General features: G+C 40.1%; 1 protein-coding gene across 1 annotated transcript in view; it reads right to left on the reverse strand.

Annotated features, from left to right (window-relative positions):
• The window catches only part of Cfap299 (cilia and flagella associated protein 299), a 485668-nt gene that overhangs the window by 16606 nt on the left and 455470 nt on the right, over positions 1-13592 (reverse strand). The gene's annotated exons all lie outside the window — the stretch shown is intronic.

Raw genomic sequence — 13592 nt, forward strand, 5'->3', positions numbered from 1 at the left:
GAGAAGGCCAGGAGGCTAGGCAAGGCGACTAGCATACTCAAGGTCTTGAAATTCATGTGTCATATGGAGAATATTTCAGCTCAGAATTGAGTGTTTCAGAGCAGGCATACGCTCTTTCAGCCATTCAACTATTCTAGCATTTTATCTTTAAAAACATTCTATGGAGGATTCCAAGCTTTTTCCACAGCTTGCTTTTCCTTGTCAAAGTTGAATACATAACAGCCCGTCGAACTGAAAGAAATCTCAGTATACAATCTTTACTGTGTCTCATTCTTATCGAGACATTTCTAATGTTATTCCTGCTTTTAAAATTACAAGTATCAAGGTAAGTGGTCACACACATACACACATACACACACACACATACACACACATACACACACATACACACACACACAATTGACTTATCTGTCTTTAAAGTATTTGCAGTATTTTTTTTTAAATTAAAACAAGAGTTATTTGGTGTAAGTACAGGTACAAGCGTGGGCCAGAGCAGTAGTTACAGGTGGCTGTGACCTGTCTGACTGGGTGTTGGGAAGAGAAATGGGATTCTCTAGAAAAGCACTGCATGTGTTTTACTGTTGAGCCATCTCTATAGCCCTTGCTGTGTGCATTTGTAATTGGTTTTCCGGGATTCTGCTTGTGGGTTGTTTGGCCCCTTACTCTCTTTTCCTTCTGAAAGACACGATTTCATTGATTAATCCTCTCTGAATTGCTACATAGTTTAGGTGGCCTCAGTATCACCCATCACGTTTGTGTTGCTGTCTGAAAATGTAGTAAGTTACTGTGGTGGGCTGAAGGAAATAGGCCCCCATAAACCCAGGGAACGTCATGATTGGAGGTGTGGCCTTGGAGTAGGTGTGGCCTTGCTGGAGTGGGTGTGGCCTTGCTGGAGTGGGTGTGGCCTTGCTGGAGTGGGTGTGGCCTTGTTGGAGTGGGTGTGGCCTTGTTGGAGTGGGTGTGGCCTTGTGGGAGGAAGTGGGTCACTGGGGATGAGCCTTGAGTGAGCTTCATCTGCTCATGCCAAGCCCAGTGTCAGGTTCTCTTCCTGCTGCCTGCAGATCCACATGTAGAATTCTAAGTGACTTCTCTAGTACCACGTCTATCTGCGGGCCACCAGACTTTACACCATGCCGTGATGTACTAACCCAACGAACTGGAAGCCAGTCCCAGTCAACTGCTTTCCTTTATAGGAGTTGCCATGGTCTCATCACAGCGATAGAAACCCTAACTCGGACACCTCCCAACACTCAGGACTGACTGCACAGATCTTGTGCTTTTATTACTGGGAATACAGATCTTGATGAGCGTGGCCCTACCCTTTCTGAGGCAGGCTGAGAAAATGGGGCTTGCCACCAACGCCATGCTATCGTGAGTTCCCCAGAAAGCAGCAGAAGGATCTGGTTGGAAACTAAAATAAGGATTTGTGCATACCATCTCCTCGCCCACTCTTCGGTTCAAACTCTGGAATGACATTAAAAATGATAGGCTCAGACTCCAGTTCGTAAGAGCAGCAGGAAGAAGGCTGAGTTCTGGGGACTTAGTGACAGAAGCATAGCAAAGTCTTGGCAGCTCATTTGACTCTGCATCCTTCCAAACTAGGTCTTCTAATTCAGTTTCACCCAAAGATAGAAGATAGTTTGACCTCATCTTATTGACTTTCGGTTACAAGATCGCTAGATTAGAATGGGGGACATGATGTGACTTTCAACTTGACATATATGTCTAAATAATTATTTATGAGATACAAAGATATAGATAATCCCAGCATGCCGCCTGAGTCATAACTGTGTTCACAGTGGCATGGCTTATATCGTACATTCCTATCTTGTTGCTCAGACTTCAGGTTAAGCCTTATGGAAATCCAGTCAGATTTTATTAAAAATGCACTTCATATAAAAGTTGAATTTGTATAGTGCATGGCGCTTTTGATGAAACCCTTGTTTGTCAATACCTTTTCTTAAGTGGCTTCATTTTTCCACCAATTCTCATAGCTAATGCTTAGTTTTTAATAAAGAGGACCACGTAACAACACCTGCTGGATCCTGCTGTAAGCCTACTGAAGTATCACAAATTTTCACCAAGCCGGGGAAGCAGGGACACGATCTGCCACCTGTCCATGTAGGACTAACAAGAAAATGGCGCCTGTCGAGTTTTAAAGCCCAACTGCTGCTCACACACCTCCTGAGCAGACATCACACTTGGAGAAGCTCTGACACAGAGGATAACCAGTTTAACTTCTCCGTGGGCAACCTCCCAGACCATGGTCCAATTCTTTCTTGCTGTGCAACCATGGGGCATGCGCAGAAGTCACGCTTGGCCCTTTTCATCAGTCCCATACAAATGTCTACAGTTTGCTCTCCTTCCAGCCAGCTGAAAGGGAGATGACGGGAACCCGGGGCTGAAGATGTATAGGGTTTTATGAAACACTGGGACTAAAGAAATGAGCTGTCTGAGAAGATATTAGTGCAAATGGTTTAGCATGGCTTCTGTGTTTGAAAACGCAAAGAAGGAAATCATAGTCTGTGGCGCCAACATGATAGTTGTTTAGCATTGTTTGTGAACTCATTCCTCCTCCACGCGATGACCTGTCATGCATCTTTTCTCTCAAGAAATGTAGAAGTGATAAAGAGTATTGGTGAGCTTTTCATGTTCTGCTCGTACAAATACAAATTGGGTGCTTAGTCCAAATGTGGAGCATATCCAAGGTTTGACTAATCAAACCTGATGCCATTGTGAATCCTACAAAAATAAATATTCATCTAGTTTTCCTTCTTAGCATTATATCGATAATTTGAGATTAACTATATAGTCTGTTGCTCCATGAGTTTGATCTCTGTTTCTAAACTTTTCTGCCTACAACAACGCCTGGTGGAAAAACCAGCATGAATTAGTCGAATGGATGACTTCGCTGGAGGAATTAAAATTTCAAGGTATTCTTTGAAGTTTTATAGGTTATCATTGTTCTATGCATTATTATTACAAACTGGTTACAGTCCTTGCTCTGTCTTCAATATGGTATATATTATTTAAGGGTATATATTCTTATGTGAATATTTATTTTGCATACAGTATTCTGAAATAACTTTATTAGATCTATTTTTTCCTCACTTGATTCTTTGGGTCCCTGCTGATGGTTGTACTACCAATGATATGACATCCTCATTTCAAAAGTAAGTCTGCTCAAGAAAAATAATTATGTACGGTAAAAGGTTAAAAATTTATAGCTAAAGTAATAAAGAATTAAATGCTATTGAATGTTTCTTCAAGGTTTTCTGATTTTTATGTTTAATGTATCTTTGTAACAGATTTAACATTTTTATTTGCAAATATTATTATATACTGTAAAATTTGTTTTTATTTTAAATTATAAATTATTCGTTTCTCTCTTTCCTCTATCTTATCTCTCCCAAGTCCACGCTACCTCTCTCTCTCTCTCTCTCAAACTCATGGCCTCTTTTTCCTCTTAGTAGTATTGTTACATATGATGCATATTTATGAGTGCATATATAAATACAACCTAATGAGTCAATGCGATGTTCCTTGTATGTGTATGTCTTTACGGATGAGTACTTTGTAGTAGATAACCGATTAGGGGTCACATCCTTAGGGAAGACAGATTAGACAATTTTCATTTTGGAAAAAGATTTTAATGTCATTAATATTGCTCTTATCCTTAGATCTAAAACATTACTTTTTTCACATGAAGAATTTATTCTTCTTATAAAAATCTGAAATAAGAAAAATTTGTAATATTTTAGGTACCTGGTATCATCCTTCTTGGAAGAAAAACAGTATATGTTTAGATGTTAAAGATAAAGGAGATAAAAAATTGAAAAAACCCTCAATATTTTTAGTTTCATAAATTATTAGATTTGAGTTTTAAATTAAACATTAGATAACTAAGCACCCACATCAAATTGGCTCAAAACTGTAAGTCTAGTTTCAGGGGCTACCATGCTCTCTCCTGTCCTCCATGGGCATCAGACATACACACAATACATGACATACATGGAAGTGAAACACAGACACAATAAACACATGTAAATTAAACCAAAGTAAACCACTGCGTAACAACAATAATGAGTATAGGACTTTCCTACCAGGTCCTGGAGTTAATGCGTCTCATTGAAAAGAACTGTCTTGTGGACACAGTGACTTTCCACATAAAATCCGAGGCCTATGAGTTCTTTCTCATCAGAGGCACAGCCTCCTGTAGTCATCATGAACTTAGTACTCATCTGTCTTTGTTCTGGGGCCAAGTTAATATAATTTAATTAAGTCTTGTATAGGTTAGATCCTTATCTGCTCTGAGATTAAATGCAATATTGAAGTAGATTAAATTTACAGTTAAACTCCAGGCTTCTAGAACGTTTCAGCTTATATACTCTAGGGTCTACTGGACAGTTAAGGAAGAGGATCATCTGTGACTAAAGGAAGGGCAGAAAATGAAGGGGGAGAGTCCTTTCCCAGAATAAGTCAACAGCAGACAGGTGAGGACACCATGTAGGATTTGTGGAGGAGGCAAGAGAGCAAGCATTCTTCATGCCCAAAGCCAGGGGTTAGGAAGGTTTGCAGTGAAAGTGGGGCTTACAGTTAGCATTACAAATCGCACGCCAGGCTGTTTAGAAGGGGAAAGGCCATTTTACCCTGAGAGACCATGTGAAAAGGCATGGGCACATGAAACATGGCAGCACAGTTGTGAACACTGAGATTCGGTTATTTGGGTCATGTTAAGACAAAAACTAATTTAGAGAAGATGACGGTGGGGACAGAGACCCTGGTGTTCCTTCTGTGATAACTGGAAAACGACAGACCTAGGTGACCGCCACGGACAAGGATTGTAGTGATGAAGCAACTCGCTCAAGGTGTGCATTTGGAAAGAAGGATTTAGAAGTAGCGTGGATAACTATTTTGAGAGCTGGCCAGGACTAGTCCAGGCAATCCTGAATTATACGTAACGTTGAAATCAAAGGGCTGGATATGAGAGGCTACTCAGCAGGCATACGGTTGGACACACTGCCTATGTGAGTGACAAGGACAGGAGTCTACATATACTTTGATATTTCTATCTGAGTCTCCGAGGCGGAGTGCATTGGCTTGGATAGAGAACACAGAAGAAGGAGCTGATTGTAGACGGAGCCGTTTCAGTTCACTCCTGAACAGACTGAACTTTGAATTCCCTGGAAAACACCCAGGAAAATGGAAGCAGAGAGCTTGGCTTTTGTTGTTTCCCCTTCTTATTTCTGCCTCTTCTTCCAAGCTAACACCTGGCACATTATACATTCCAAACGCACAGTAATTGCACACACACAGTGTATGTGTTTCGGGAGCTTTAAGAAGTGTCTGTGATGAAATAATACATATGAAGTATCTGTGGGATCCAGTACAAATGTCTGAATTCCAAGGTGGGGGTGGCATAGCTGAAATATTCTGCAAAGGATGAAATTTGAGAACATAAACTTTATACAGAATAAAGAGGAAGCAGGATAGCAAAATGTGGCGATTTGATGCAGAAATAACCAGAAATCAAGAAGAGCCATTAGAGATTTCTTACGGAGGAAGAGAGGAGAAGAGAGGGAGGGAGGCAGGGAGGCAGGGGATATGTGAGGGAGGGAGAGAAGAAGGGAGGGAGGAAGGAAGGTATATCATACAAGGACAATAGAGAGGTGGAGGTCTCAGTGTCAGCACTTGCCTATCCAGCTGAGTCTCCAGCACCACAAAACCAAACAGTAATCAAACAAACAAACAAACACATCAACATATACAACAGTGAGAAATGGTTTAAAAAGTAGACGAAGTATGAATGTAATGAAGTATGAAGTAATATTGTCAGTTTGTTGAGATAATAGGGCGATCATTTGCAATGTTGTAATGGGAGAGAAGTCAGATAATAGAGAATTAAAGGGAAGACGAAAAAGATTAGGGGATAAGACTCACTTCTTAAGAACATGTGTATGAAAAAAATAAGAAAAGAAGGATAACACTTCACAGTGATCTGAAAATTAACGAATGGGTTTGTTTCTGTTAAGAGGGAATCATACTGACCCCGATGGTTCCACGATGGAAAAAATACTGAAAAGAAACTGGGGATCCAAATAGACAATGACCACGAGAAAGTTCTTGTCATAGCGAATGTTATGAAAATACATAATCCACATTTAAAAGTGCTATGCCATTTCTCTTTTTGAAAAGGTTTTGTTCTTTTATTTTGATATAATGACATCATCATTTTTCCCCTTTCCCCTCTTGGAGACGATTATAGAAAGCAGCAACCAAGCATAATTCAGAGTTGTGAAACCCAGTCCAAATGGATATATCGACAAAACACTCCCCAAGCTACAGCTCAAGGGACATTTCAGACAACGGGGCAAAAGGACTGTGGGAGCCAGAGGACAGGGGAGTTTGCTGAGGTTGCCCTAGTAATGTGAGGAGCTATGCCATAGCTCTACACATGCAATTATAATCAGAAGATTGTATATTTTTATTTCTATCCTTACAACATAGATGAAAGAGCTGGAATTGAAAGAGGATAATTAAAATTTCAAGTTCATATATCTAATGTACAGTAGAAAAGCCTCAAACACAGGCTGTAGATTCTTAGCCAACTGCTCCTTTCAGTTGCCATTCTTTGGTTACTTTTAGTTGGTATTTAGTAATTTGTATTAGTTTATCTACATATTTCTTTTACCTTACTTTGTTCATGGTTCAAAATTTTCTTCCGATTCATGAAACACTTGCCAATAACTCTATCCTTTGACTATCTTTATACTGAAAAATATTAGCTGTAGATTGATTCAAATATCTTCATCCCCTATGTAATTCCCATTAAAATTCTAATACCACTCTTCTCATAAATAAAAAAGTCAATCTTCAATTTCATATAAGACAATCCTGAACAAAAGAGGGGCTGCTGCTGGAAGTGGCACCATCCCAGCATTCGAATTATAGCATAAAGCTATAGTAAGAAAAATAATTAGCGCTGGCATGTAACAGACACATTGATGAATGGAACCGAAGATCTCACATATGTTCACACATCTATGGATGACGCCCCCCCCCCCTTTTACAATGAAGCCAAAATGCACAGTAGAGAGAAAAAATAATCACTCTTCAACAAATGGCACATGTCAAACTGGATGGCTGCATGTAGAAGAATCCAAATAGATCCATACTTGTCACCCTGCACAAAACTCAATTCCAAATAAATCAAGGACCTCGACATAAAACCAGATACACTGGACCTGGTAGAAGGGAAGGAGAAGACTGGCCTGGAACTCAGTGCAGAGGAAAAGACTTTCTGAAGAAGCACAGGCACTAAGACCAACAGTTCATGAATGGAACCTCATGAAAAGGACAAGCTTCTACATGACAAGGAACAGCATCATCTGTAGAATGGGAAAATATCCTCACCGGGCACATAACTGTAGAGGGTTAGTATTTGGAATATATAAATAACTAAAGAAACTGAAGCTCAAGGGAAAAAAAACCCAATTGTAAATAAGGAACAGAACTAAGCAGAAAGTTCTCAAAAGATGAAAGACAAAGGACTGAGAAACACTGGAAGGAACGTTCAACATTCTTATTCAGTAGGGAAACACAAGTTAAAACTACTTTGTTATTTCACCGTACACCTGTCAGCATGGCTGCGATCAACAAAACAAATGACAGATCATGCTTGTGAGGATGAAGAGTAAGGGAAACATCTACCCATTGACGCTGAGAGTGAATTTGTACAGTCACTATGAAAATGGGAAAGCTTCTGTAAGGCGAAGGACACCATGAATTGGACAAAGCAGCAGCCTACGGAAGGGGAAGAGATTTTTACAAACTCCACTCCTGACAGGGCCTAATATTCAAAACACATAAATAACTCAAGAAACTAGATATTTAAAACCAAAATATCCATATTAAAGATGGCTAATCAACATGAATATAGAATTCTCAATAGAGGAATCTCAAATGGCTGAGAAACACTTTAAGCAATGTTCAGTGTCCTTAACTATCAGGGATTTGCAAATCAAAACTAGTTTGAGATTCCTTATTACACCTGTCAGAATGGCTAAGATCAAAACCACAAATGACAGCTCATGCTGGCAAGAATATGGAGCCCTGGGACAGTCTTCCATTGCTTGTGGCAGTGTAAACTTGTATAGCCACTATGAAAATCAACATGGTAGTTCCTCAGAAAGTTGGGAATCCATCTACCTCAAGACCTAGCTATACTATTCTTCAGCAGACACTGAAAGACACTCATCCTACTATGAGGATACTTACTCCACTATGCTCATTGAGGCTTTAATCATAATAGCCAGAAACTGAAAACAACCCCGATGTCCCTTAACAGAAGAATGGATAGAATAATATAGTACATTGACACAGTGGAACATTACTCAGCTGTTAAAAAGATGACATCATGGAATTTGCAAGCAAATGGATAGAACTCGGAACAAAAACCAGCCTGATTGAGATAACAGACCCAGAAAGAAAAACATACTATGTACTCACTTATAAGGGAATATTAGCCGTTAGGAAAGTGATAACCAAGATACAAGCCATAGACCAGAGAAGTTAAGTAACGGTCCAGTGGAAAGATAGGGATCTCCCAGGGAAGGAGAAATAGAATAGATTTTATGGGCAGACTTAGGGTAGTTGGGGACAGGAGCAAGGGTGGGATCTGGTGTGGGGGAGAGATGGTATGAAGGGAGAGAGTGCTGGGGAAGGCGGCTGAAATGGGGGGAGGGGGTGTTGGGAGTGGTATGCAAACCTAGTGCAGTGGAAACTTCCTGGAAGCTGTGAAGGTGATCCTAATGAGGACTCCTAGTAATGGGGGTACAGTCTCAACTGGCCATCATTGTAGCCAGGTAAACCTTCCAGTGGCGGGACTAGGGTGCATTCAATTGAGTTGTTGGCCAAGGGGTCCCATGAAGATCCCCAAACAACCCAGGCTGTTCCTAAGACAGAGGCCTGCTTTCCAAAATCTGACAGCAGGTCTTGGGTTGGGGGTTGGGTGGGGAAGTGAGAGGGTGGGGATGGCACTGCCTAGGACCCAGGCAACCGAGCAGGGTAAGTAGATCTGGAGCCTACATGAAGACCTCACCCTCATGTTCTAGTCTGTTTGGTGTTGGAAGGTACTCTGTAGGCTACTGAAAAGGATACATGGACATTAATTCACCCACCAAACCTTTGACCTATATTATCTGTCCTGACTGCAAAATAATGCTAGGGCAATGGTGGCACAGAACATGTGGGAATGGCCAGCTAATGTCTGATTTGATCTAAGGTCCACTCAATGAGAAGGACTTCATACATGACAATGCTTGAATGACCAAAAACCAGAGACCTAGGATAAAACCCAACACTACTGGTCTTAAAACATCACCAAACTAATCCATAATGACATCCTGCTATGCTCATAGATCAGTGCCTTATCCAGTCATCAACAGAAAGGCTTCCTCCAGCAGCAGATGGGAACAGATTGAGACACACAACTAGACTCTAGTTGAGAGAGAAAGTAGAAGATTACAGGTGTCTCCATCAAATCCCTTCTCTGAGAGCTCAGGGAATCCCATCGAATATGGGGTGGAAGGATTGTAAGAGTCAGACAGAATGGAAGACACCAGAAAAACAAGGCTCTCTGAGTCAACTAAGCAAGGTGCGTATAAACTCACAGAGACGGAAACAGCAAGCACAGGGCCTACTCAGGGCTGCTTCAGGTTCTCTGTGTATATATCACAGCTACTAGCTTGGCATTCTTATGGGACTACTGACTGTGAGAACGAGTGGGTCTCGACTCTATTACCTGCTCCTTTGTCCTCTTGTTGGGTTGCCTTGTCCAGCTTCGATATGATAGGTTTTGTTTCATCTTATTATATTTTACTTTGTCACATTTGTTTGATATTTCTTAGAAGCCTGTTCTTTTCTGAGAGACAGGAATGGAGTAGGTCTGGAGCATAGATGGGGAGGAACTGGGAGGAATAGGAGGAGGGGAGACTATAATTCAAATACGTTGTATAAGAAAAGGATGCATTTTCAATAAAAGGAAAAAACAAAACAAAAACAAAAGAGAAAATCTATATGGAAACGTACTTCTATGGAAGCTTCCTAAAATACATATGAATATGAAAGGAATTCGTGGAATAATCACATAATAGGGGTGATGATATCCCAATTAGATATCTTATGTCACCAACTAAAACCTACAGTGACAGAAATAAATGACATCTCAGTGAGTTGTTGCCCAAAAGGGCCCATGGGAACCTTTAAACACCAAAGACTACTGACAAGAGTATTGGCTGCTTTTCCTATTGAAGACAATACTTCTCTCTGCATGTGTCCTTTTTGAGCAGTCTATATCCCTAAGGCTGGCCTTGACTTTCTTAAAGTTTATTTTATTCAGAGTTATTGAGTGTATATGATTATGTGTGTATGCACATATACCTTGTGGGGGTACAGCTATGACAGTCAGAGTAGGGTCTGTGTATTGGTGCTTTCCTTCTGCCTTTACACAGGCTCTGGGGAATCAAACTCACGTCCTTAGGAATACATGAGTGCCTTTACTGCTGAGCCATCCCATTACCTTAAAATTGTTTTTATTTTTGTCTGTCTGTTTTTGTTTTGCTTTTTAAATTAATGATTGCAGTTATACCAGGCTTGTGAAAGTAAGTTGGCATAAAATATGTATGGTGTCTTTTCAATAAGTCACATGGGAAGATGATGGATGTTCTTGCAAATTTATCTGTTTTCCACTTGTACACGATGAATCCTAATATCAGGGGAGATACTTTAATGACAGCACAGAAAAGCACAGTTTTGGGTCACCAAGGGTACCCAGAATACCTCAGTTACCTTCATTTTGTTTACTTTCTTCAAATGCTGTATTTGGGAAAAATTATAAAAGCACACAATGGGTGTCAGTAAAGATTCTCAGAATTTTCACAGGCCAAATAAAAGTTAAAAAACAGATCTATGGTGTGATCTAGCATTCCAACTTCACACATACGCACCCAAACAAGTTACTTGAATTTAAGTAAAAAATGGTGAACACATACAAGGAAAGTTTGCTCTGCCTTAAAAGAAGTAGTTTTAATTTGTGACAACATGACGTTGGGCATTTAAGGCTTCAACCCAGAAACACAAAACACTTGCATGATCTCGTACATACGTGTACTCTGAAATGTTCAGCCTCACAAAGAGTAGAGTGGTGCTTTCTGTGGAGAAGACTGAAGTGAAGGTAAACAGAGAAGAAACCGGGCTAAAACTTTACATCATGCAAGATAAACTCTCAGGTTTGGAGAGCTTAGCATGGCGAGGTGTCTGCAGGTAAAAGACGGTACTAGAGCTTTTACATGTTCTTGTCACGACAATAAAAAAAGGGAAGGAAGACACAGAGGTAACTATATGAGGTGACAGCTTTCTTAATTAGCTTGATTGTGGTGATGATTTCATAGCATATGCAAAAATCTCAAGTGGACATCTACACTATACATGATCATATAATGTATGAAAGTTAGAAGATTTTTTTTATCCCTCTGTTGTAGGGAGCGGCTAAAGATGGCGCCGACATCTGGTACTCGATTGTGGTAAACACCCACAAAGCACATGTGTTGGCATTTCTCCGGCAGCTATCAGGCTGGAGTGATATTCATGCTAATGAGGTGTTTCATGCTCCACCAATACCTAGAGGACAAGTATATAGCCATAGCCTGTTTTGTATATAAGGCTGGTGCCTTTGTTGCTCGGGATCCCCGTATCAATAATGAGGTGTTCCTACAATAAAGGCTGTTGAGAAGAATCCGACAGTGTTGCATCTTCCTTGCTGGCTGAGGTGGTTGCGACACTCTGTGGGTATTTAAATGTCACATTACTCTCTCTTTTCCCTCCTCTGTGTGGACAGACTGAAGGCTGAGTAGCCTTAGAATTGTATTGCCCAAACTAGGATCTTTTATGAGAATGAAATGAGCTGTACAAATTGTCGTTCCAAGAATGTGAGAATGAGTCCATAGACCATCCCAGAGCAAATAGTGATGTGTGGCCTCCACACCTACAAACCATCTCAACATTGTTGAGTTACAGTTGATTTATTCAATATTTATGAAAACTACTTCCAAACCTTTGCCATAGATTTGCCAAAATATGATAAAGATGTTTAAACAATGTTAAAATGTGTTTTCTTATGGTTAATCCTTTTTATTTTATTTTACTGCTGTGGAAAAATTATATTACATAGAATTGCAGTTGTGGTACAGAGACATAAAATTTAACCTAGAATAATAAATATTCCAGCTCTCCCTCCCTGTTTTAAAAATAATATCATGGTAGTAAAATATTTTATTATAAAACCTTTCTGAAATATCGTATTCCATGAGAAATATTTGTTTGATCAATTATTTTGCTTGGTAAGAACATGAAATTTAAAGTTTAGTGCTCGTATGTGAGTTAACTTGGTTCCTACTTATGACCATACATTGTGTCTTTAATTTCAATCAGCTGTTTAACAAATGCATATTCCTGTTTGGAAAATACAGATTATTGGAAAACTCTACTCTAAATATTAGAAGAATAGCTATGAATATAAAAATTCCCAGGGTTAAACACTCTCAGAGGAACAGTTTAATCAATCAGATTTTGAGCATCTACTCCTTGGCAGGAATGGTCCTGGTTACATAGCAGTAAAAGCAAACAGTTCTTATTTAAGGAAGTCACACTGTGAAGGAATAAAAAAAGTGAGTGAAGATTATAATATAGTGTGAAAAAATTGTGTCAGTTACTCGTAGAGCACAATCATTAAAACTGACATTTTTCTCAGCAATATCTATTACTAATGGAATTTGTTTTTGCAGAAAATACTCAGAAGCCTACATTTTAGATGGGAAGGACAGTGAAAGTTAGGTTAGGTAAAACCTAGGACTGCACCTCTGTCAGCACGGAGCGTTAATGGAGCAGTGCCCTCTGGGGTGAGGCAGAAGGTAGCTTCTTGGGAATCAAGAGCAAAATCTGTTTAGTCTCCTTCTGCTGTGACGGAATTCTGACTGGGAGTGCCTTGCTTTTGGTGTGCTCAGAATGAAGACAGCAGGAATGTCTAGTGGTCTGGCTTGTCGTTTCTTTTTAAGGCTGATAAACAGGAAGAAGATTCCATTGCCAGGAAGCCACCATTCCAAGTTCTTGTCCAGGTAAACTGACAGGCAGACCTCTTTGACTGGCTCACCATGCCATGCACTTGGAATAAAAGACTGTGGTGTCAGCAGAGGCAGGGTATTGAAGAAGAGGGAATGATAGGCCGTCAGGGCAATGACATGTGACAATTGTAGGACCCAGGGTAAAGAATAATGGACCCTGATTTATAGTTTTTTTTTTAGGCCACCTCCACAGATTTCCCTTTAGAAAGCTAGAGGATCTGATGAAGAATTCTGTAACTTCCTCCACACCCCTCACCTCTGAGCTGACTTCCTCACTAGAACTCTAGATCTGTGGTTGGACATCTGGAATGTTTTCTTGCTATCTCCAAACACCAAGGAAAAGAAGAATGGAAACAGAACGCATTCCCATTACCAGACTTCCTCATAGCTGGGCTGCAGATTTAGGACTTATGA

Source organism: Rattus norvegicus, chromosome 14 (assembly GCF_036323735.1).
Source record: "Rattus norvegicus strain BN/NHsdMcwi chromosome 14, GRCr8, whole genome shotgun sequence".
Classification (NCBI taxonomy): domain Eukaryota; kingdom Metazoa; phylum Chordata; class Mammalia; order Rodentia; family Muridae; genus Rattus; species Rattus norvegicus.